At 41.6% G+C, this 27,009-nt stretch overlaps 1 protein-coding gene across 5 annotated transcripts in view; it reads left to right on the forward strand.

Annotated features, from left to right (window-relative positions):
• The first annotated feature begins 542 nt into the window (after positions 1–542).
• The window catches only part of tenm2a (teneurin transmembrane protein 2a), a 200,508-nt gene continuing 174,041 nt past the window's right edge, over positions 543–27,009 (forward strand). For 3 of the 5 annotated variants that reach the window (XM_069171449.1, XM_069171450.1, XM_069171451.1), the window contains exon 1: positions 543–1,017. The gene's annotated coding sequence lies outside the window, so the exon portion shown is untranslated. The remainder of the gene's footprint in view (positions 1,018–27,009) is intronic. The other 2 variants (XM_069171452.1, XM_069171453.1) reach the window with 1 other exon arrangement.

The following is a 27,009-nucleotide window of genomic DNA, read 5'->3' on the forward strand; positions in this document are numbered from 1 at the left end:
TGCAGTGGGTGCACTGTTTAAAAAGAAATGCTTGAGGACCACTGTAATGAGCAGGAGGCCATAGAGGGAGGGAAATGACACCCAAAGCAGGCATGCTCAAGCTATGAAAAATACAGTAAAATTCACGTTTGCCTGTTATAAATACACGTGGCAGTGTTGCTGCAGTTTATTTGACAAAGTAAAAATGACCTTTTTATTTTTCTTAAATCATACAATTAATCATGTATTAATATGATGGTTTCTCAGCGTGATAACACGGTAGTAGCTACATATTTTAGATAACGTTTTACCAAATGATATGTTTAAGTAATGATAATATAATCACATCTACTCAGTCATTTCCATTTGATCACATCATAGTTAAACATTTGGGACTCTAAATGTTTAATCGCGTTTACTGCTGATCCCTGCATGTCCTCTTGCAGGGATGCAGCTGCAGTCAACAGCGCACAGTGGATTACTCTCCACATGCGCTGATAATGACCATTGACTTGACTCGGCCGTGAACGCGCGCTCCGCGAGCCTCGGTCATTCCTCTATATACTGTGTGTGGATGGTCGCTCCCAGGGTGCCGCTGCGCGCAGCCTTTAGCCTACCGATCGACCGTTGCTCGTATTCAGAGCATGCCCGCCTGCCCGCGGTTTCTCCGGTCCGAAGAGAAGCAACGGAAGACGTGCCGTGTGCGCACAGCCGCGTTCGTCCGGTGTTTGGTCCAGCTTTTGCCAGTCAGCACTGTTCCCTATAGCGATCACCACCGCGGAATGGATTGTTCCGTTTGATTCCACAATTTGGTGAGATGTTGAACTGGAGGCTCCTAGCCTGCCCTCTCCATCAGATCACCCCCCGTCCTCTCATCTCACTCTGCACGCAATAGCGGCTTGTCAGGAGAGACAGTGCAAAGCAAAGTATGCAATAAACAAGTGTCAAGAAGCTGCGGGCTGTTCCATTGGAGGGAAGGAAAAGTTCAAGTTGGAGAAGGAGGATTATGCAGTGAGTGCTGCGCATTGCTGTAAACAGGTACGTGGTATTTTGAAATGTATTTCTATGGAAACGATGCTTACGCGCTGCTGTTGTTGACACACCAGCCTGTGGGACCACAAAAAGCACATGTGCACGCGATCAGTTCTTGTGGCAAGTGTAGGACGGGGTGGGCAGCGCGGAGCGATGACATTGAGGTGCCTTTTATCGGAATAACATGTGTGGTCCTCATGTGAGCCCGCACTTGACTGGCATTGGTCACAGATGTCTCCCTCCGCGCGTCTGCAGTGTCGTTTCTGTTCCATTTGTCGAGCAGACGAGTTTAATTGCATCGCTACATGGACTTTGTGGTTGGAGAGACATTGCAATTCTCCGCGGCATGCCACGAGAGCCTAAATCAGAAACTGTGCGGCTTCTCTCTCAATCTGAAGGGTCAAGGTGGACTGTTGAGACCTGTAGTGATGAGGGGCAGGAGCTCATCTAGTCCCTGTCCGAAGCGGTTATGCGCTGCAGCAGCGCAGCATCCTCATCGCATTGCTCCCCATGTATACGTGCGTGAAGTAGTGCGTGAGTGTCCTTCGAAAAACACGCTTTCACTAACTCATGACAATAACGGAGTTGCTGGTGGGCTTCAATTCGCAGCTTGACCTGTCATTACCGCGCGTCTCCTCTCCTCTGCACGGACACAACTCTGCGGCGAATCTGCCTGGACACGGATGCTGCCGCGTATTGCTGCCTCTCATCTCTTTTGCAGCATCGATTGCTATACTGCTCTTTATATTTTATTTGTACTTATTAGTATTTCTCCCACTTGCATCCCATGTACTGAATTATAAATAATGCAGGGTATTATGGGTTGTGGAGGGCAGAATCAGAGGTCAAAGCAGTGTAGGTGTGCTTGTGCTGTGCAGAGATTAATATATTTCCTCTGCTGCCATGATCTGTGGTTTTTGGTGACACAGAAAAGCTGAAAGCCACGGCCCAGCTGGCCCGCCTCAAGCTGCAGTGGAACATAACACTGCAGGACACTGTTCGCTCAGGAATGAATATTCATTGAGCACAAGTGAGGCTGTTAGTTAAGGATCTAATGCCCAATGCATGTGTAAAGTTTAAGAGTGCACTGGAGAAACTTTTGGAGTCAGTTGTGCACCAAGTAGGGTGTCGAGTGCGACGAGGCCCACACACCAGCTGTAGACCCGAGAGCCTGGCAGTCATCAGCACCTCATGACTTGAAAACACACACAGACACACAGATGCCCTGAGGATCTTGATGATGAGGCGCACTGCTGTGAATCACACTTCAATCTAACCGGTACAGTTTCTCTCTGTGGCCCTTCTCTCTCCTCCTCCACCTTTAGCTCTCTTCAAGCCTGCCCGTGTCTCTGTGATCTCCAACACTCTTTGATCTCTCTCCCGCTTTCCATCTCTCCGTCTTGAGCTTTTGACAGGAGCATATAAATCAAAAAGGAAGTAAAGCCCTCAGATTTGCGTGCAGTCATGACTGACACGCTGTCAAGTACATGCATGAACACGCACGCGTGTTGTACTTAACCCATATGTCTGTTTTACTCACACTGACAGACCACAAACTCACCTGTCTACCACAGTCTTAAGCCTGCCAAGTGTAATCATTATGACCAGTGAGTTGTTTGTGTCTGCATACGTGTAGAAAGCCTCAGTCTTAAGTACTAATAGGAGCTCAAACTGAATAGCAGCAGGCCGTGTCAAGCACAATCTCCAGACAATCCCTCAGGGTGTCCTATTTGGCATGGCTACACAGGCACACTTACACAATTGGCCTGAGATGTTTAGACTTGAATCAAGGGTCTGAGCACTACAGCTTCTCTGAGTCCATGTCCTTGATGGACCTTCACGACTAATCGCACAGATTAAGTCAATGTGGTTACTGTGGTGATATACAGTTGATTTACTTCTAAATGCAAACTTTTACTTGCATGAATGATATTTGCTAATTCACACATGAATATGATTAGGGAGTGACTAGCTTTCTGTTAATCTATCTCGTTCTTCTCTCTCTCTTCCTCTATGTGGGTTACATATTTATACATTTTACTGCAACACCTGTGAGGCCTGCAAAGAGGAGCATCAATCTTCATTAGACTGAAATGAGGCTGGCCTTGTTGAATAAATGACTAGCATTGAGAATGTGTGTGTGTGTGTGTGTGTGTGTGTGTGTGTGTGTGTGTGTGTGTGTGTGTGTGTGTGTGTGTGTGTGTGTGTGTGCATACCCGTGTGCGTGTGTTGAGCTCCGTGGCCCGCTCTGACCAGGCTGACAGATGACTGCAGTGATTTCCAGGGTTCAGCAGATTAGGGGATTAAAGCCTGAAGGCTTCACACAATAACCCTAATGCATACACACGCCCACAAGCACACGCGCATCAAGCAAACACACACTCGCATTTGGGGCTGCCGAGCCTGTTCAGAGGTCAGCGATGTCCAGTGTGACCCTCACGCTGTGTGCTTGCCCTGCGCTTTTGCACGGCTGTCCACATTCACAGATGGAAATCAGCATCAGAAAACCTCAAGGGGTCCAATTTCACTAATTCCATTTACACCCGTACCGGCTCAACCCGTATTGGTACAGAGAGCCCGGTTAATACATTTTGTCCTTCTCAAACAATTCAGAACCCACTCAGTGTTGGAAAATGAACCACCGTAGTGGGTTGAATGCTTGTGACTAGGCCAGTGAAATTGTGTTGCCGATTAAAGGCAGAAGTCCCTTTCAAACACAAACTGGGCACCACTGTGCTCATTGTTTTAAATCATGTCAACTACAACTACATTGCACCACGTTAATTGATGTCATAACAAAACAAAAAAAACAAAAAAACTGCTCACATGTCTCTCAGGTATAATTACCTGAGTGCAGTAAAGTGCCTCTTGTTTCAAGGCTTTGTATGATTTAATGTGTTGACTGGTTTGCTTTTGGAAAAAAGCTATTTGCTGCACGTGGTTAACATTTTTTTTTCTTTACCAGGACATTTCAACGGAGTGTGAAATGCTAAGCACTGTTGCTACTGACAGCACAGTCATAAGCAACATTAGCAAGTTTTAAAATACTTTAAATGTAGATTTTGTCTTGGGGCCAACTTTACTTTCTTTTATTTGTCCATAAAGTTGCTAGAAAGAGTAAAACATGCAGCTTATCTACACACCTGTAGCCTCCGTTGTTTTGTAATTTTACGCAGTTTTCTCACCCAGGTCTTAAATAGAGGTGAGAGCATAATTGTTATTTCATCAGATAAAATCATTTTTTTAAACACAGCAAACACTGCTGTTGTACTGTACGTTAGACCTCATCACTTAATCATTTGGGACAGAAGAGGATAGGTAGTAATGGAGGCAGAAACAACCTCTTGTCACCGCTGATTAACTAAGAGCGCTGACCTTTGGAGAGAGGAGGGGTGGGTGAAAATTATGTTCTCAGTGCCATAGAGTGGAGAGAGTGTGATATTGTTTATAGTGGCACTGTAATTGTCAGGAAGTGCAAATAAAAAATAGTAAGCTTGGTGGCAAGTTCTGTAGGCCACACAGAACTGTTAAAGGCAGTTCTGTGTGGCTTACTACCCTTTCAGCTATTTCACAAGCTCATGGCTTTTTTCTTTTTTTTTAACCAGATATACAATCAACTCAGACTCATAAATCCACACCCAGATAGAAAAGCTTCTGCAGGAATGGTTTTGCACCCTGTCTGGCCTTCTGCGCAGTAGATTTTAGGCAGCGTGACACACAACAGTGTTAGAAAGGCTTTTGACCAACTCACTTCTCCTTCTCTTACTGTCCCCCTTTGCAGTTCCCTGCTTTGTAGTCCTCAATTTGATCCATTCATGCTCCATTGTCCGCTCTGTGTCATATTTCCACATTTCAACTTTCAACATTAATTATGCTCCTTCGGGGAGCTTGCCAAGGCGTGTGTAGGAATAGCATGCTGTGGTTTTTCGAGAGGCTAAAATTACAAAGACATCAGCAAGAAGGAGCAAATTATATTAATTGCAGTAATTGATTAATTGGTGGGTAGATGGGTGGAAACCACAGAGTATGAAAAAACAGTAGATGACGTATCCCATGGCTTTCTGAAGGCTGTTTTTCATTAAAGGAAGACTAAAAGGATTTGTAAAAACTAATAGTATAAAACCAGATTTGGTAAAAGTTTACATGTGACATGTCCACTGCAGCCACATTCGTTTTTTCGAGCCATTTTTGTTATTGCATCAATTGACTGTTCTTCTTCATAACAATGTTTGAATGAGTTTTGCCTTGAATGGTCCAATCAAATTTGTACAACATATCACCTTCAAAGTTTTGGATAAAAAAAAATAAAAAAAAACACTCACTGTAATTGTGTGTGTTTGAATTTAAAAAAAAGAGAGATCAGAGCTGCCACTAAAATAAAGCCTTTATTGGAACAATGATTCTCTGAATAGCTGCCAAGACACATAATAGAAGAAGTGAAAGTAGCCACTGACACCCGTGCTTAATGTGAAAACAATTAGAGATGATGTAGTTGAAGAGTTGAGAGGAGTCTGAGATTCCTCGTGACCTATGTGGCCTGTATTTTTTTTGTGTTGTGTTTCTCAGACGACACTGCTCGCTGTGGTGCGATGAGTTGTGTGCATGTGTGTGTTTGCATGTGTGTGGTGTGTGACACCCAGCATTAGCCGTGCTTTAGAGAAAGTGACGCTTGTAGAGAGCAGCCTTCATCTTGGATTACCATGCCCATGGATCCAGTGAGTTTTTGTGTTGGAAGTGATGGCAGAGCGGGATGATATTTACTACATCTGTCTGACAGCTGACCGACTGGTTTTAACTCAGCCTCCTCAAAGGCTCATGGTGTTTTGTGATGAGCCTCCTAGTTCCATTTAAGTTGAGCAAAAATGAAGTCTCGAACTCACGTGCCTACAAGCACATGTGCTTGGGGGAAAATGGCGAGTCTTCTAGCATAGACTACACTATGTTTAGCCACCGAGTTTGCTGGACAGGGAAAATTGTGTCCTCCCTGCAGCAAAAACTAATGACAGTTCAGAGAGTGATGTGTTCACTCATTTAGGGGCTCAGTGTTCATGTTGATGTCTCAGCAAAGGAGAGCGCTGTCAGTCAGCTGTCAATTGAAATGACACCAACAGCAGTGTATGGAAACAGGCTGAAGGCTGATCTTATTGTAAAGTTCTTATGGTCCGACTGGACATGCCCCTAACACATGCAAAATGTGTGTTGAGCCTTGCTAAGCTACACTCAAACACAATTTCTTGGCTGTAAAGTAACCCCAAAAAAAGCATTCATCTCATGGCCTTAATTTTTCACTGCAAGGTTTTCTTTTTAACCTGTTTCCCTTCAGTGTACAGAGGCAGGTAGTCTCCTTTACAAATTACAGATACCTCTACTTCTGTTTCCCGAGGAATGCTGTGAAAAGTGGACTTGGCCTCTTCTGCTATTAAAAGGGAGGTATGGTCAGTTGAGTCATGCTCAAAGATGCTGCCTCGTCATCCCTCAGACTCACACACCCATCAAGCCCTGACCCCTTTGCTCCTTTCCGACAGGATGTGTAGATGGAGCAATCGTTGATGATACTTGAGGTTCTTTTGTATCAGTGAACCTGCTCCATGCCCTCTGTCCAACATTTGAGGGTTGTGCAGGTTACACAAGTGTGTGCTGCAACCCTGACTAGTAGAAGATATATCAGATAATGGACACATTTAAGCATGTATGCATCTAAGCACACACACACACACACGCGCGCGTGCACACACACACACACACACACACACACACACACACACACACACACACACACACACACACACACACACACACACACACACACACACACAGTTTCAGTTAGGAATAACTGGCTTTTCCATTTACAGTACTCCTTTTGTGGGGATCATTGAATTCCATGCCTTTCACAGCCAATGGAATAACTGCAAACTCTCTGTGGCAGCCAATAAAATCTGAAAATTTAGTGTACCCCTCTCCCTCTCCCTCTCCCTCTCCCTCTGTTTCTCTCTGTCTCTCTTTCTAAGCAGACATGTCTAGTTACAGTCTAAAATGGCCTTGTGAAGGAGGAGGGGAGTTAAGATGGCATCCCCCGAGACTTTTCAGAGAAGTAATTTAATAAACTGTGATATTTTCCCACTCCACAAGGGAAAGGGAATAGACTCGGAAAAGTAATGAAACTGAGCTGTTGAATTTTTTATATTAAAGAATCAATTTCCTGTTCTTGAACATAACCAAGTAAAAGGTCCTTTCTTCTACCTGCCTTGTAACATGCACAGTACATCATTGACTTCCGGCTAGCTTCCTGTTCTCACTGTGGGAAGATGCAAAGGTTTGATGAAAACATTTGTTCAACAGAATATTCTGGCTTCCACCCACCCTTTAACATCTGAGTTTGCAACGGGAAAGAGAGGTTTTCCTAATCACAGTCTCTGCTCAGAAAGTTGAGTGGAAGCCGCCTCGCACGAATAGTCATCACTTGTTAATAACAAAACTGAGCACAAAACGCATAATTCAAATTGAAGTTGCAGAGGAATCTGCAAGTCAAGATTTGAAAGTGTGGAGGACCATTTGTAAAATTCTGATTTCATGCACACTTCAAATTTCCTCTCATGACTTCCTCCAACTGTTTTTGGGATATTTGAAAAGGTGACATGGAGCTACAGTTTCTGGCAAGCAACACATTAAAAAGACAAAGACCAATCAACCACCAACCAATCAACCACATAGCCTCATGTTAAGTAGGGGTTTAGCAAGACAACATTTTGCTTCAATGTTGGATAGGACATCAAGCTTTCAATCATTGTTAACCCTTGCAAAGGATATTTTCTTACATCGGTAATTTAGTATTACAATTAGTATTTTAACATAGTGTAAGACCAAACTCTTCATATGGAAGAATAGCTGATTGTGTCAGTTCTTACCTCTAGCTTGCAGATTAATTTGGGCAGAGCAGAAATCTGTAAAACAATACTATATTATGATCATATTATCAGCACCTGATTAAACCATAAAACGACTCAGAAACTGCTTCTTGAAGAAATTGAATGGATTTCTACTATCTTAGAAGTTGTGTTTAACGGCAGTTTACCAACCTTATGTGACAGTTGGAATGTGAGGGTGTCGTGGTCTTGTTGGTCGATGGACATGAAGTGCTCACATTAAGTGATCTGCCTTCATACAAGAGACTGGGGGTTGCTTCCTGTAACAGATCAAATATAAATGAGCCTCTTTTAAAAAAAAAAAAAATAAAAAAAAAAGATTATGATGATTCAAATTTTGAAAAATAATTCTCCAACACTTTGACACACCTGGTTACTTACATAAAGCAGATTAAGCCATACCTTGAAATGATATAACATTAACATAATATAACTGTTTGGAGAACAATAACAATTGTTTATGAAATTGTGTAAGCATTTATTGACGTTTGAAAATTGGAAAAAAACTGCATTAATATTCCTCAGTGTAGGTGTATATATTTCATGTTTATACTTTCTGTAACTTCTCATAGAGAAATTAATCAGCAGTAGTCATGTGCCCTTGATTGTTTCAACATTGTTAGTGAGGCATCTTGTGCGTTTTTGTTGGAGTTAGCTGAAGCAGTTCTGACTTGAGACAAAGACTTTTACAGAATCTATCAGCTTGTGAAAGTCATAACACCACTTTCCTTTTCTCCTTTTCTGTGGCCAAAGCAGCTGAAGGCCAATTTCTTATGTTTTTTTTAATAAAAATTCACATTTACAATATCCATCCTGTTTTATCTTTTAAAATCATCTTTTTTGAAAAGAAATTCAACCATTACAGATTTCTGTAACATTTGACCGATAGTGGACATTAGTATTCAATAATTAATGCCGTTTCCTCCCTTTCACACTTCTGTCAAGGCTGTTGGCTGTTTGTTTACTGCAGATATGCAATGACACTCCTTTTACCCTGACTCCATCGCTACGTGTGGCAGAGAGGGAGAGAGAGAGGTCAGGTGATGATTTATGACCGCGATGCTGCATTCCAGCACTGGATGATTAATCTCTTCTGGGAACACTTCACAAGTACAAGTTTAACCTACCTCGGCCTTGCACACGCATGCACGCACACACACATTCTGGTGCGCACACCAACAGTACAAAAACACACACACACACACACACACACACACACACAAGCGTAAGCACACGTGCGCCCTGCGTGCCTGACAAGCAGGACATAAATGCAGGGGCAGAGTGCATGTAGGTGCTTTTGTATGCAATTCATGTGCAACTACCCCCCTCCTCCCAGCACACATGCACACACAACCCAATCCCCACGTACAGCCCCTCTTTTTGTGTCCGCCTCACTTGTTCATTCTGACTTTTTTTTTCTCTCTCTCCTCACTGGCCTCAGTGGTGCAATGTCTCACATTCACCCCTCTCCTCTTTCGCTCTGTCCATTCATCACAAACAGTCACAGATGCTCACACTCACATAGGGAGAAGGAGGGGGAGGAGGAAGGGGAGGGGGTGGGGTGAAGGAATCTCTGTATAAGGCCATTTGGCTCCTGTACCAGTGAGCATACGGCTATAGGATTAGTGCTGCTAGGTGCTAAAAGCTTCAATGTCTTAATAAGCACAGAGAAAGGCAGGGACCAGCCGTATCTGTGTGATACAGCTGTGTCTGCGTGCACAAGTGTGCGTATTCAGGTGCTTTGCGCAGGTACAAATACTCTTTGGCAGTCCTGGGCCAGCACATTGAGAGGACAAGTGTAAATACCACAGGCCGCATCTGCAGCTCGATTACATGAGCACACTTCAACCAATTGTTCCACAGTTATACTCATTGAAACACAGAGGGTGGTTGAACACATCTTTATTCTAATGAAGTCATTTATTGTAATGGAGAGCATTTACAGTCAGCTGTAGCTTGGATTCCTATGCTTTTGTCATTACTGCCTCCCTGTCTCTCTACATAGCCAGCTGTGTCTCTTAGTACTGTATGTCTCTCTCTCTCTCCAGTGAGCAGCTATAGCCTGCGAGCACAGTGACCTTCTCTCCGGAGACCATGGGATTTTTATGGGAATGGGATATGCAGTGATTGCGACTTTTTTAGAAGCATACTGTCATGTAATTAAATGTTTTTAGTGAGGCCTCATGTCGACTGGCACATAAAGTATGATTTATTAGGAGGAAATGTGCAAATGAAAAAAAAAAAAAGAAAACGGACCAAATGACCACCAAATGCCAGTGTGATTGATAGCATAGAATTAAACCAAGTTATGAGTGTGAGTCAAGTTTGTTATTAAATGTCACTTTATGAGCCAGTGAGCTTTATATCAGAGATTTGCCATATTTAAAACACCTATAATCGTCATGTCCACATGGAACCTCATGTAACATATTGTCTCCTGTTGTCTTACATTGTAAATACCCACTAAACAAACATGCTTTGTATTTATCACTATTAGAGGTGAAAACATTACACACACAGTCCTGGTTAATTTAGCATGGTTACTATTGGTGACGACAAGTGTGCTTTACAGTTGAGCAAACACTTATTGAGCAGCTGCGTTGTTAAAAATACAACAGATGAATGATTAGTCTGAAAAGAAAAAAAAAACATACACCCCTTGTCCTAGTAAAGAAGTGAATCAATAATAATTGGAGCTGCGGTCTGACTCATTACCCTCGCTCTTGATGAATATTTACAGCAGTGAGGAGTCCGTTATCTTGCTGGGAAGTTAGAGACTCACAGTCTCGAACCTCCACCTTTTAATCCAAAGGTTCACTGTATTTACTTCTTGTTCCTTTACTCCCAGATATAATTAAAACTGATTTGCTGTCACAAGCTGCAGCAGCCTCCTTGTGTGCATCTGGTCCTACTGTATGAAAACCATGTGTGTGTGAATGCAGTTTGGATCAGCTAAACTTTGTTAACTATGGAAACTACTTCATAGATTTTAGAATTGGTTTTGTTGCAAAATATCCTTATTATAATAGTATAAAATAGGGGTTTGGTTGGCTAAAGATAAAAAAAAATATTATTTCAGGAATGTTTTCACAACCAACTGATGTTAATTCACATAAATACATTAATGCACTAAAACCCACACATAATGTTCACATAGAGTAACAGAACAGTCTGTTTAAACTTTGGCTGCATTCATCTATCTGTACTGTTGCTAACTCTTATTTCATGGCTGGAAGCTGCCACCAGATAGGAACCTATTTCATTAACTAATGGTTATTGTGATTTATAGTATACACCAGGAATCCATGCATGTATGTGACATGCATGGATTCCTGCCATGACTCCATTCATGTTATTGCCATGAGAGCCCTTTCCTTCTGCCCACTATGAGCAGAATGAGGTATCTTTCTGATTGAATAGAACAACTGCTTTGAATGTAGCCAATACAAGAAAAGTATTCTGTACACAGCTCATGACACAGATAAAGCAGAGAGGGGTCATCTCACTCGGTAAGGGAAAAGTTCAGCAAGTCATTAAGCACATACTCATACATGCTTGTGCATTATATATATATAGCAGCTTCATTCCGTTGTGTGTTAATCCAGCTCAGATCATAACATACTGTAGGCAGCGTCTATTATCAAATGCAAAGATTTGTGAGAGCAAAAAGGAGTAGTGTATGGTAAAGAGTAATGTAATCCAATCCTTTGTGAAAGTGCTATTGTACCAGCCAGCCCCATTCAATCTCCTCACAGGCTACAGAAGAGATGAATGTCCTGGATGATTCTAATCTCAAAACACACATACCCACATCGCACATGCACGCAAACACACACACACACACACACACACACACACACACACACACACACACACACACACACACACACACACACACACACACACACACACACACACACACACACACACACACACACACACACACAGATGACTTGTCTTCACCATATTCATATTTGATGTTATTACTATTCACTCACGTGAGTAGTAATTACTATTCAGTCATGTGAATAGTAGTAACACGAGTGGTTTTGTACTTGTACTTGAAGATGCCCTTTGACACTTTTATGCGTGTGAATGTGTTGGTTTTGAAGCGTGCTGTATTTTATGTTCTCACTGAGAATTTACCTTTGCGTCATTGAACATTTATTCATATCCCTTTTTATAGAGGGCAGATTTAATTCATTTGTGTTTAAGATGACGAAACTGAACAAGTGATATTGAAACCAATTCTGGCACCATATTTTATCCAATTACATTAAATATGAAATTTAAATATTTACTGCTGTACTCATCATGAAGACAAACCAACAGTTAGAATTGAAAAATACAGTTTAACTATCTATACAGATCAATGAAACTGTTATATGTAAATATCAGAAAGTCTACTACAGTAGTTGGAATAATTATATTATCTGCTATCTTATAACAGTATCAATTGATTGTGTTATTTGACTGGAGTTTGTGTTTTTGCAGCCAAATTAGGGGTTTAATAAACAAGTATTAGTCGTCCTTCTACCTGCAAGAAAGCAGTTGAAAGCTTTTGTTTATATAAACAGCATCTGGAAACATAACAACTGTATGGCACGTCTATTGTAGTAAAATCCTTCATTTTACTTTTAAACATTTAAACCCTTTGCAATGACAAAAGAGCAAAATTCATTTGTAACTAGAAATAATTGGTTGTAAAATTTCCCCATGAAAGGCATTCAGTGAACCTGAATGAGAAAGATAAGTGGTGTTTGAAATGAATTTGAAGTTTGTAAGAGTGTGACCTCACCTTAACATCCCCAAAAAATAATTCCATCGTCAATTATCTTGGATCTTTTGAGCAAATGACGCTCGAATTATGTTGTCAAACAAGCTTGATCTTGTCAAAACAGTCAAATTGAGAAAAAGACTGCGTTACTTCAGCTCTGACTGAGTCTTACACCTAAAGTGCTCCGACAGCAGACCTCAGCTCTGAGATTACTCTCGAAATTGGAAATTTGCCTAAAACGGAAATCAACTCAAATATCATTTACTATCAGGCCGGTGTAAGATATGTGAGCCGGCTTAAGTGCACTTTTTGGTATAAAAATTAGGCCTTTGCGTCTACTCAGAAAGCATCTCAGAGCAAACACTCACATCCTGGGCTATTTTCATGGATTTGGTTTCATGGATTTTCATGGATTTAGGATGTGAAGGCGCACCGACGTAATCACTTAAACTGCCTTCATGTTTATTATGTATGCCAGTATTTTATTTTTCTCAACATGGATTTTATATCCCAAAAAGGAGCTCAAACCAGTAGAGAATATGAAGCTGTGTGTGGAGTCATTAAATCAGGGGCACAGGAAAGTACAGGATTGTGCCACTCTGTGTTTTCATGGACAAAATCACAGAGTCCATCAGAGGCCACAAGGACATGATCATTTCTCTCTTCATTCTCTCGTGAGAACAATTTATCCCTGCCTGTTTTGTCAACATTCCTGTAAAATAATAATCCTCAGAACAAAATCCTTGTGTCAAATTTGCACTTGTGTAAGAGTTTAACTAATATTAGGGCTACAGGTACTGTCAATTAGATGATGCCAACAACTGTTAACGTCAGCCTCACTCACGACTCGGTTCCTTGATCACTTCTGACAGAATGTTTCATTCCCTGCCAAGCTCAAAAATCTGTTCCTGAGGTTTGGAAGGCAACGCTTTCAAATCCAATATAGTCTTCTATCTGTACATTTTCATTCGTCTTACATTTGTCTCCAGAGTTTTTATTATTGGATCTGCCTCAATGCTGCCACTGTCTAACCAGATGCTTTCGTATTTCTGGCACTGCAGGGTTAAAAATAATGCCGTCCATTCATTTCAATCATGTTTACTCAGGAAAAGAACGGAAATGAAATTAAAAATACATACATTTAATACACTCTCAGGGTTTATGTGGCTGCTTAACTCTGGCTTATCGCCTGTGTTGCCTCACATCTCCTCTCTGTATCATCTGTAAACGCCATCTCTTATAAAGAAAACATGCACTATAAAATATGAATAACCGTAAAAAAGAAGAAAGAATCAGCGAAAAAATAATTTGACTGCATTCAGACATGTTTTTGTTCCACAGCAAGGATTACGGTGAGGCTTTTAAACTGTTAGATTCCCGCTGCTTTTTAATATCTTGTGTGATCTATTTGTGTCCTAAGCTGCTAATAGCTAGAAGGAATCAGGGGAACGCAGCAGGGTCGCTGCTCAGATAATGGATTGGTTATTTTATGTTTCTCCCACAAAAAAAGATAGAGTTGGGAATTTGTCCCCCCGTGCTTATCACCAGCAGGAAACGGAGTTTCTTTGGCGTTGTAATGCTTTAAAATATCAGTCTTGCATTACAGTTGTGTAGAGGAATGTGCTGCCATTACTTAGCACAGGCAGAGACACAGCATAATGTTTTTGGTGAATCAGTGTAGGATGGAATTTCAGGACCCTGCACTCACCCTCGGCAAGAGGATATCACTCTGGGTGAGCTGAACTGGAGGAACACCAGCCCAGTGGGCGAGAGTGATTTTAGAGAGCAGTGAAACCATTCTCTCCATTTCACAGTCACAGCACTGGCATAGCTGTGATAACAATGTGCCCTAAACCCGACTTATGTTCTTATTTATTCTGTGTGCCCCTCAATTGCCCGCCGATCATTCAGAAAAAGAAGCATTTGTGTTCGTGCACACATTCCTTTGCCTCCGCTCCGGCTCGTCTTCGGTGCAGCGAAGCAGAGCTGCAGTTGATACACTTTAGAGACGGGTGAGAGACAGAGAGCGAGAGAGAGACAGCTATTTTCAAAAGCTCTTCCTGACAACTTGACAGTTTTCAGGACAATCCGCTGGCTAATTCTGCATTAATTAGTGATAAACTAGGAAAAAGCCAAAACAAGTTCATGGATGTTTTTGGGGTGCAAATGGGGCGCGAACTGTTTGTTCTTCATGCGGTTCCACATTACTGAAGAAGGAAGAAGAAACTGGCAGGAAACTGCTTCATGCATTTACAACATCCTTGATCATCTATAGGGACCATACAATTCTCCGCAGCAAATACTAAAAGCTGTAATGTTGGGCGATGTTGCATAAATGTTTTAGAATCTCGGTGTTTGTTATGGACTCGACTGGGCCTCAGCGGACCAATTTAGACAGCCGTATAATGGCATCTCTAATGCTCCACTCTACATGAAAATAAACAAGTCTGTAAAAAGGAATATTAAATGCACTGTATTATTGCTTATTCCCAAAGAAACAAATTGATCTTTTTATGACATTTGATCTATAAAGCAAGAAGATGGCTATTTTACAGCAGTTACCATAAAGAAACTGGGTTTTATTACTTTTTATTTCAGCTACGTGGCTAAATTTTTTTAAAGTGATCTGATTGGTCTTGTTGTGAGTGTACGCAGGTAGAGTCGTGTGTTCGTGTGTCTGGACGATTGTGTGTGATCTCGGGCCTTAGCTGTGAAGTATAGCTGATTCCCTGATCCAGCAGGTTAAGGAGGGCTTTGGATCTGTGCTGCTGACCCATCTGGACTGTTTGCCCGGGTTTCAGCCTCCAGTTGGAGTACTGCACCGAGAGCTCATCCTGCTGCTTTCGCTCAATTCAGACCTTCCGCATTACGGCTGTGACAAAATTTTAATGGCCATTGACCCAATATACCTCAGACGATTTTGTGTGGCTCAGGATGTGATATGTGTGTAATCCTGTGACATATGTGGTTTGTGCCACACCGATAGCAACACACACATAGATATAAGAATACAGAGGGATAACTCAAATTCTTTTTCCATATTTTTTTGTGCTTCTATAACGCTAATCCTTTTCAATCTGTTGTTGGTGACATTAGCTCCCGTCCAAATATCGTATCTCCTCTGCTTTTCTACCCATCTTATCCAAGAGCTCAAGCTTGATGTGACCCCCTACACACACTACGAGAGCCAAAGAGGATCAGTGCTCAGATCCACTCAGATTACCACCTTCTTTGTTGCTCTCTCTCTCTCTCTCTCTCTCTCTCTCTCTCTCTCTCTCTCTCTCTCTCTCTCTCTCTCTCTCTCTCTCTCTCTCTCTCCCTCTCTCTCTGTCCCTCTCTGTCCCTCCTCCTCCTGTTCTCTCCTGTCCACCTAGACAGAAATGGCTAGACCATATAGGAGTTACATTTGGACAAAGACAAGTAGGCACGCGCACACACACACACACACACACACACACACACACACACACACACACACACACACACACACACACACACACACACACACACACACGCATGCATGCATGCAGGCAGACAATGCTGCAGGGCTGGGTAATATTTGAGGGGGCAGGATAACGTCAGCTGACCAAGGCCTTGGTGGCTCCCAGTCATCCATGGCTGCCAACTTCACTAACATCAGCTCCACTACACAGTAACAGGACAACGGCGGCCTGCTTTTTTCTGCAGCTTTTAATAGGGCAGCTCTCTGTGCACAAGTAAATCAGAGACAGACAGAAAGAGAAGAGGAGGAGCAGTGAGCATCAATGGGACTTTGTGTCTTTTTTGTGACTTGAAGTGAAACACCAGCAGGTAGCATTACAGGCGGAGTATGGGGTTTAGCAGATGACTGGAACCTGATGCTGGGTGACAGGGCAACACATTTTACCACCGGAATGTTCGTTAATATCAGTAGAAATTATTAATGGCTAGCAGCTGGAGGCTGGACCAGCTGAGCATAACACACTCTGACTCTCTGACTAAAATGCCAGTGGTTTAGTTGGACTGTGGGTAATGCAGGTGCCGGGGCTTTCCAAGGAAGAAGAGGGAAATAAAAAAGATAACGTGGATTTTTTTTTTTTAAATTGACACGGGGCTGGCCTAATCACATCTTTAACACCCTCCCCCTGGGCGTCAGTGACAACAGCTCATCTGCAAAAAAAAAGTCACATTTTGGCACAAGAGTGCCACAAGAGTGCCAAAATGTATAAAACACATGGGAGGTGTGGTAAAGTGACAGACCGAAAAAAAAAAAAAAAGACAGGCCCCTCACAGCTGCTGCCACTAGTGCAAAAATCACTGATATGTTTACTGCACGGCCTCCTTCAGCACCAATAGTCGAAGATGGTGGTGGCAAAGGAGGGAAGAGGATGAGGAGAGGGAGAGAGACAGAGCGTGGAGGGAATGTACAACTTGTGGAAAGCAGAAGCTAACAATGGGCTGGCTGCCTGGCTCAACGATATGTCATGAGAGGTGATGATGATGATGATTATGATCAGCATTAGGCTGTAGTCAGGGAAATCTACTTGATAAAATTGAACTAAAAAATGCTAGTGGAGAACAAACTAACTGGTGTTCACCAAGTTGTGTTTATAGCATTACATTAAAATAAATTCTGCATACTTTGCTCTACTGCAGTGTTTTTTGTGCTCTTTTGAGACCAGAGAACTTTTTTTTTTGGAAGACAGTTTTTTGTGAGGCTTTACAGTTTCTGAAATGCTACTTTTATGTGGAAAACACTGGTCATCTGATTAATAATTTTTCATATCTCCTCTCTCCTCCACACACACACATACACACACACACACACACACACACACACACAAACACAAACACAAACACACACAAACACACACACAAACACACACACACACACACACACACACACACACACACACACACACACACACACACACACACACACACACACACACACACACACACACAAGATGCCATCGCTTGTTTTAGAGTATAACATTTTTCAGTGCCACTTTTTGAAGGAATTTATTAGTTCCCCTCTCCCTTAATCTTTCCTGATTCCCTCTTACTCATAACACAGCTTTAGTGCTTTTAGGGATTGGCACGCACGGAAATTGGTGGTGTGTGATCTCGTGGTGTGGCTGATTATTTTTTTGTTGTCCCAGCACAGCCCTGGTGGAGCACTTAGTAATCGTATTGTTGCTGGATAGTTTCTCTTAGGGTCTAATTACTGGTACGGTGTGTTTAGCAACTCAAACAACACTGTTTTACCTATTTTAGGAAGGCGACTGTTAGTTCCTCAAAGATTGCCGTTTGATTTGGTCTTTATTTCTATCTTATTAATGTGCTTGTTTTCATCCCTGCAGCGAGCTTCTTTTCCTGTCTCTCAGGCTAAAAGCTGTAAATATGCACCTCTCTACTTTCCTTTTTTCTGCCCTCTAGGTATTGCTGCTGTCACTGCAAACCTTTCTCCTTTGACATCGTACCCCTGCCATCCCACACACATACACATATATCAATTCACACTTATCTTATAACGGCATGCTGTCATTGACCAAAAATACATTGCGATCTGGTGTAGCTTAGAGACATGGTGTGTGTTGGAATTTGACATTTTGGTTGAACTGCTGCTCAGGAGATGCTGCACTGAAAAAAAAAAACCTGGGATAGACACATGTACCGATGCACCCGCACTAAAAAAAATCACAGTGCGTTCACTTGGCCATTGTTACTTAACTCCCAGTCATCCTCCCACACAGCAGGGCAGCCAGCCTCTTGACACCATTCCATTTAGCCCACACTCCTGCCGGAGGATTCAGCTAATAACTCACATAGCCTGAATGCAGCCATAGCACGAAACAATTACTTTCAAGAAGAAACAGAGGAATCAGGGGAAATGAGAGAAAGTGTAACTGAGAGGATGATGTTTTTTAACATCAGCCAAAACCCCTACGCTGAGAGTGATGTGGCAAAAATATAAAAAATAATATTAAAAAAATAATCTTCAGTTTGTTAATGAATCGCTCAGATGAACTGAAGTTGCATTACAGCACACAGTCATCACTATTCGAGGCCGTTCTCCCCCTCTCTCCCTCCGCAGGCTGGAGGAGAAAAGAGAAGGGGAAAAAAAAATCAAAAATAATAAACACTCCAAATGTGTCAAAAATCGAATGTCTCTCTCAAAAGAGACTACATTACCAGAAGCGACTGGGGACATTGAAGAAACACACACACATGATGTGTTTGATGTGTTTCCCATCAAACACATCATTTGCTTATAGTAGTTATAAAACACAACAAGGCAATGGCTATTCATTGCATGTTACTGGAAAATTAGCCCTCCAGCCAAGAGCGGGGCCCCTCTGATCAATGGATAAAAGACTGATACAAAGGATGTTTGGAGATGAGGGGAACACAGATTAAATGGCAGATTGGTGAGGTTTCATGTGATTTTCCTCCCTGTCCACTCTTTGTCTTTTACACGGCAGTAAGGTGAACTTGGTGATCCATATTCCACATAGATTTGAATTGACCATGGCCTATGCTAGTCCTGCTTTGTGGGACAACATAAAGCGGCCGTACTGCTAATCTGAATGAAGGTTTCTCATGCATACTAAGAAGGGAAAATAAATGGATAGTGACTCTATTTCTGGTGTGTATTTCCTTTTACCGTAGGTAACAAATACAGCCAATCTAATCTCACACAGACACCAATGCTGGAATTAGCTTTAATTAGAAAGAAACAGACATGTAAATTATCAATATCTAACCCTCTGAACCAGGGGTATATAATCCATCTAAATATAACCAAACCAGGCATGTTTTCAGGACTTTGTCAAAAGGCATCCTGGGAAATATAGGAAATCACTATCTGAAACAGAAGTAGACTGAGAATGGTTAAGAGAAAGCAGATACAGCAGAAAGGCAAAGTATGCAGCTTAATCACAAATTTCACAGGTTAATAAAGGTAGGTGAGGTTGGGATTTCTCCTTTAAAAGATACTGTTGTCTGTTTAGTCTTTTTTAGTGTTTCTGTCGGTTCTGTTTCAATTACTAATTGTTTACAACTCTGGCTCACTCAGTCGATAGTACTGCAGTACTGCATTCAGTTCACCCTGCTACCCCAATTAAGCCCATTGTTTTTGTTTCTATGCAGGGTACAGAAAAACATACATGCTTTGGTTCAGAGTATGGAGGAGCTGTATTTTCTGCTTTGTTGCTAAATTAGAGTATAGACAAAGTACAGACAATGTTATGACCAACTTTAGTCGAATACCATAAAGTACTGAATTCCATAAACAGAGCAGGTCAGTTGTTAAAACTTTGGAAAATGTTGTCTTCATGTAGAGCCACATTGCTGACTATTGGAAGTTGACAAATAAAATCCTTTTTTTAGGGCTTTTAACATAATGGAAATGGACTTTGAACAAAAGTCCTGGTAAGATCTCAGGTGTGTGATTTGTGGAAGATATTATGTGAAGGGTAGTTTCATTTTAGATTTTAATAAGGCAGTGGGTAGAACTAAAGATGTTAGAGGTACTGTAGATATAAAGTAAATTGAAGAAGTAGGAGCAAAGGAAATTTTCCCAACCCCTAACGTGATCCTCTATAGTCCAGAGGACTATAGGTAATCAAGGCGGAGGATTTGTGTGGAATTGACATGTTCACTCAATGATTCAGTAGTGTGAGGGTACTGAATCTGAATCTGAAAAATACGAGCTTTATTGATGCACATACATTGATATGTGCAAAGATGAATTGGTGCATGTGTACGCACGCATGTGTCTTGAGGGTGCGTTTCTTCTGTGGTTGAATGGAGAGAGCTCATTTGAGAAGACGCGATCTGAGGAGTGATCAGGGAATTCCTCCAACATCATGCTCCTGTAAATCATCTCTTTAATCAGCCTGAAACTCCCTCCAAGTGCACAGCTGACAAACACATACACAAACACACAAAATTACAATGCAACAACAACAAAAAAAGCCTTCTGATGGCTGACGGAGTGTGACGGCGTCACATCACGGGATAAACGACGAGCCGATCCAAGATAAAAGTGACTGAATGAAGGAAACGTAAGGAAGAGTAGGAGAGACATAGTTCACCCAGGTTGGCAGAGTCTATGCTGAGCCATGCAGCGCCAGGTTGGTAATTGGATCGGAGAGTCTTTGGGGAGGAGGACAAACACTGGGGAGGAGGGTAGGGGCTAAAATCCTGTCTCCTGAGCCTATCAGCCAAGAGGGCCTATGGACTATATTACACACTCATTTAGTTGATAGAATTCAACACCGAGACCTAAACAGGACCTACATCTAATCATGATCCAAGCAGCTTTTTCTTTTTAAATATATACGGTATTTGCTGTGAGCCATTTTAATCTGATATACATAGAAATGAAATGTCTGCACACTATAGCGGAATCTATATTAATAACATCACTCTCGCTGATGTTTAGCCTGAATGAGAGAGGCAGAGGGAGATAGAAAGAGATAGAGTTGTCCAATAGTTGTATTACAGTAATACCTTGGTTTAATGGATGTCTGGTTTGGAATAAGGCTGTACTCAGTCCAATTGAGATTGTGTTGTGTTGAAGGGATGAGGTGCGCCCCCTCATAAATCCTCTCCTAGATGAGATTGGGGTTCAGAACGAGGGAATGAGCGGACAGTAAGAAAGACAGAATGATGCTCACAAATCCAGCTGAGGGTTTTGCTGTTGTGACTGTGACTGTGTGTGCGTGTGTGTGTGCGTGTGTGTGCGTGTGTGTGTGTGTGTGTGTGTGTGTGTGTGTGTGTGTGTGTGTGTGTGTGTGTGTGTGTGTGGACGGGAGGGTGAATCCCAGATATGGGTTCTGTTAATCCTCCAGTCAGGCCTGGTGCTGTCTGTGTGACACACACACTTACCAACACTGGAAGAGCTAATGTTCCTCAGACACAGCTCTTTGGAGGACAAAGTTATTTGTTCTCTCCTGCTTGCCCCTCTGGCTTTATCACTCACACTTTTTTTTTGCAAACACACACACTCACACACATCGTACAATACAATGTCCTTTTCTGGTTTTATTTTCTGGATGTAGTTGGACATAAAGGAAGTAAGAGAAAGAGGATGAGAGGAGGGAAGCCAGAGGGAGGAGGAAACAGCTGGAAGTGGAAAAGGTCAGGCAGCCAGTGGTTCTTCTATACATTATGAAGCTGCTGTTGGAAGCTTTGGATCATCTTGTAGTAGAATAAGAAACAAGGGAGGCATGGGGTGTTGGGAAATCACAGACCATGAGGAAGGAAGACAAGGTGGTGTGGATAGGAGATGAGGCGGAGACAAGATGACAGCAGAGAAAAAAAGAAGAAAAGCTCAGAGAAATGCTGCAGGAGACAAAGGCAGTCATCTTGAGTAGAAGCTGATGATTTTATTGAGTTCTTCGGGGGCCTGCAGGAGAGGGGAAGGGTCAGGTTGCCAATGTGTAAACAGCAGATGTGAAAAGGCGCCTGCACATGCCACCACCCGGGGCTCCAGCAGCGAGCTGCGCAGTCAAGGACTCGTCGTGTGTCGCTGCTCCTGAAACCCTCGTCCATCTGCTGCTGCTTTAGCCCCATAAGCTAAAGTCCTGTAAAGACATCGACAGTGACAGCTACCCTGGAGCCTGAAGGATTCAGGTGCGATTAAAACAAGTGTTGCTTCCATTAGGTTTTACACACTAGTCAGCAGTAGGACGAGCAGGCCCAGGCACGCTGCTGCTCATTAGGAGTGTGGACTCTACACTGGCAGGGTCTTAATTGTTTTTCTCTTTAACTGAGCAACTTCATCAATAATCATTAAAAGGTGCTCAAGCAGGTGGGGCACTTCTTAACTTTGTCACCAAGCAGCACAATACACACACTTACACAGAGTGGAAACCAGTGATGACTGAGTCATTCAAGGCTCGTTTTGAATTTTCTGTGATTTCTTGTGAAATAAGGCTCATAATGCTGATTCTATTAGGAGCTTTTAGAGTCTTTTGAGACTTCTGATATAAATCCTGCTATGATATCAGTGTTAAACAAAACTGAAAGTAGATTATTAGTCAGCAGCTCCAATGAAAGAGAATGAATTAACTTGAGAAAGCTGAAAAGACCAAATTGAATGCAAAAGCTTGTTTGTTTTTTGGGAATTTCTTTATGTTGAGATATAGATTTCATTTCTTGCCACAGAATTGATCACATTTCCATTCATCCTGCCGTATGTGTTTGGCTTTGTGAGCCGTTTTGCCTGTGATGCAGCTCTCTCTGTCTCTGTGTGTAGTGCATTCTCCTGCTTACTGTCAGTGACATTTCAGCTGTACATTTGGGAGCATACTGAGTTCTGTAAAGGTTGTCATAGAAAAGTTTCAGGCAATGTCTCTTTCCCTCACTCACCGTCTCTCCTTTTTTGTCCCGTTTCCTCCTTTCTTTATCTTCCGCTCTGCCACGTTCTGTCAATCATATAATTTGTTTATCTCTTTTGCCTTCATTTCTCTCTGTTGTTTTCCCGCTTTTTTTAGTCACTCTGCCTTTCTGTCTCGGTTATAAATGCCGTTATTATGTATGTCGTACACCCACACTGATCTTCACAGGAAGCTGTATGCGCAGACTCCTTACATGTAACCAGTTTGGTAAACACGCATGCTGGCGTGACACTCTAATCTGCACAGTATGCGCATTTTTACTTTCATTCATTTCAGCGCTGATTTTTAAATGAATCTTTGTGCTTTTTTTGTGACATTTTGTGACATCAGACTTGTACCTATATATCTGTGTACTGGTCCCTCTTATGTCACTCTCTCTCTTCCCCTAGCCAGCCCTCTGTCTCCCTCTGTTAAGGGTGATCTAGCTTTTGTTTCGTTCCCCATGTTTCTCCCCTCCCTTTTCTGTCATCTGTTGCTGATAGTTGTGGCGTATTAGAAGAAGCCAGCCCTGGGGCGGCCTATTTGTATGGGCCGTGCGCTCTCAGAGCCTGCAGAGCTGACAGAAAAGCTTCACAGCAAAACACAATGTGTGTTCGGTTCCACACTTACACACAAATCACTCTCGTTCATTTACTTTTCCTGTCCTGGGGAGATGTCGCAGCGCTGGGGGAAAGTTTGCCTTCCCTCCTCTGGCAAGGCCTGAGTTCTATGTGTGTGTGTGTGTGTGTGTGTGTGTATGTGTGTGTGTGTGTGTGTGTGTGTGTGTGTGTGTGTGTGTGTGTGTGTGTGTGTGTGTGTGTGTGTGTGTGTGTGTGTGTTTGTGTACTAAAGCCAACAAGTGAGCAAGTTAAGAATAGCTGAGGGGAGTGAAGGCTTTTGGTCCCTGTGGGCATGCGTGAGTTGCAAACAGAGAGGAGAGAAAGCTGTTTCAGTGAATAAGCTGATTGAGGACTTCAGTGGTAAACACAGAAACTAGAGAACCAACCAAACCAAACCAAAGAGAAAATTAACACAAATAAAACAATATATTATCTTTTTTTTATAAAATTAAATAATTTTATGTCATAAAAAAACAACAGGTGTGAAATAAGATGTGATTTGAGGTTGATAATTCAGTGACATTTTAAAAGATAAATTCCTGGTGCATTTTGCATAATTATGACACATAGAGCTATTTTTTTAATCCTCATGTCATCATGTCATCTTTTCATGTAAACGTTCCACAGGTTGGTCTGCTATTCTGCAATTGTTAAAAAGACAAAGAATGTGGCATTTTCAAATCCTTCCTGAAAACATCCCATCCCCCTACATCCCTCTAATCATGTTTTTTTTTGTTTTTTTTGCAGTCTCTTTGGCATTTGTGTTATGGTGTGTGAGTGACAGTGAATAGATGTTGATCAGGAGGAGTAATTAAATCAAGGTCTGCTGCTGTTAAACATGGGGTGTCCAGGGGTGACAATGCTTACTGACAAAAGTCTACATCAATGTCAACTGCCCCTTTCCATTTCAATTGTATGTTATTTGCCAGTGTAGTCAAGCTAAATAGCTCATTTAGTGGTCTGTAAAGTCAGAGGGAAAGGCAGTCACTGAAAAACATGGACATTTTAGAGGTAATGTCTCTCTTTTTCTGTCTCTGTCCAACTTGCAGTCTCTGTTTCCCGCTTTCTCTCTCTTTCAGCATCTTTCTATTCTGCACAGTTAGAGGGATTGTTCTCTGCTAGCAACAGTTAGAGAACGGTAAAGAGAGTAAGCTATACGGAAAACTTCGCAGAGTTTGAGAAAGACGAGCCTTCAAAAACTTTCAAGAATTTTGTACCTGTCTGATCACGGATTTGTTTGACCAAAGCTATGCAGATGTGATTGTGATGACTATGAACCAACATCAATTTCGCAATATCCACAAGAATACATGACAAACAAATGCAGCAACAAACTGTCTTGTGCTGATCAAAGCTGAGTGCTGAGGCAACACTTTTGTTGCTGCAAAAGTTGCCCTGTGAGAATTGTAAACTGTTCACGGGGAGATGCCCTTGCTTTAAATCCCCTGAAACACACAATAACATTCAGGACACATTCATGTTGGCACGTATGCTTGTAAGCACTAAAGCATGCATACACAGCACATTTACACACATTTACACACACACACACACACACACACACACACACACACATGTGACAACATGTTACTTGTGTGTGTGTGTGTGTGTGTGTGTGTGTGTGTGTGTGTGTGTGTGTGTGTGTGTGTGTGTGTGTGTGTGTGTGTGTGTGTGTGTAAATTCAGCTATATTTGCACAAAAGAAACAACTTACTTTTCGGCTATGCAGGGTGAAATTAACATTTAATCTGCTATAAAATCAGCTTTTAACACCACTCAACGTGAACAGTGCATCAATGGCAGCAGGGTTAAAACTGTTTTTATGCTGCCAGCTCTCTGAGCCATCGTGATTAAATGAGTGGAGTAAAGCAGAGGAGCTGGAGAGATGAAGCACTTATTGGTGTGATCCTTATGAGTTGGTCTTAATTAGCATAATGAGGAAAAGAAAGGATTAAAAGAACAGACTACATACTGGCAGTTGCCATGGAAATGAAAAATTAGTTGAAGAGACAGTAGTCAAAGTTGGGCCATTGGCTGCCATTCACCATATTCAAAGTTTGGTGAATAGTAGGGAGGGAAACATACAAAATTTAGTAACCACCTGTGCAACTGTTCACGGTGACTTATAATTAAAAGTATAGACAGTAACTAAGAAATAAGGAAAACCATGGAACCCTGATGTTTGTATTCACATGACCCCTAAACGAGGCCAGATCATTGTTATATAGTCTCATTGAGTATGCTGATGATCTTGAAAATACATCTAAAAACTAAAATGATTATAATAAATATTTTTGTTTTAGCTGTTACCAAATGATTCACCACCCAAGATCGCTCTTCAATTGTAACAATAAAGCAACTTTGAACATGAGTTTTAAACAAGTATGTTTACACATTTAAGAAGCTTTCAGACAAACCATGTTGTTTACAGGAAGTAAACATCACATACTGTTCTATTTTAAAACTTTTTTGTTTAGTTTTAAGCTCTGAGAATATATAAAACAACACAATATTTTATAACATAAGTGTAAAAATTCAGAAAAAATCTACACCTACAGTGATATGGAGGTCTGTGAGGCCACTTGGTACCTTTTGTGAATTAGCATGAAAAACATCAAAGGATGATGGGAGTGAATGTTCTGTTGGTTGGTCGTGTGACCTCTAAAAGATTCATCCTGTTACTACTCCACCACTGTCCAAAACCAATGTTTAAAAAAAAAAATTACAAGCAAGGTTTTTTGGTCCAGTGCTTCTGTATCTATATTGGGCAGGAAGTAAATACTATAACTTTAATAATTCATATTTAAGTGTTTTTTGAGAACATAATTCTGAGATTACTAAAGAATAATATAATGTACTCCATAAGGCCCATAAAAAAGATCATTCACCCCCAAAGTCAATATGTAACAATCATTTCTTTTGACCTTTTGAACTCTAATAAATATTTTAGTGAGTACATTCTTCTTTAGCGAGATTCTTTTCTTTTCTTTTTTTTTTATATTAGGTATGTCCACCTTCATTTTAGATGGCTGGTGTGAGAATGTGAGACTGGATGCTCTCATACAAGTTTGTGCAGAGATGCTTTGCCATTCTTCACAGTTGACTTTTCTCGGCGGCTCTTTGTTGAATGATTTTGTTGCTCTGCCTTCCTCTTAAAATAACTCAAAAGTCAGAGTAAGATATTTGGCGATGTCAAAGTTTTTACTTTTTTCTTCTTTAAAAACTCTTGTGCAGCTTTAGCAGTAGGTTTGGGATCAGTGTCATATTGGAAATTCCCTCTCGTGCCAAGTTGTTATTCATATGGTATTTAGG

Source organism: Embiotoca jacksoni, unplaced genomic scaffold (genome assembly GCF_022577435.1).
Source record: "Embiotoca jacksoni isolate LCO1_2020_lvr unplaced genomic scaffold, fEmbJac1.0.p SCAF_5, whole genome shotgun sequence".
NCBI lineage: Eukaryota > Metazoa > Chordata > Actinopteri > Embiotocidae > Embiotoca > Embiotoca jacksoni.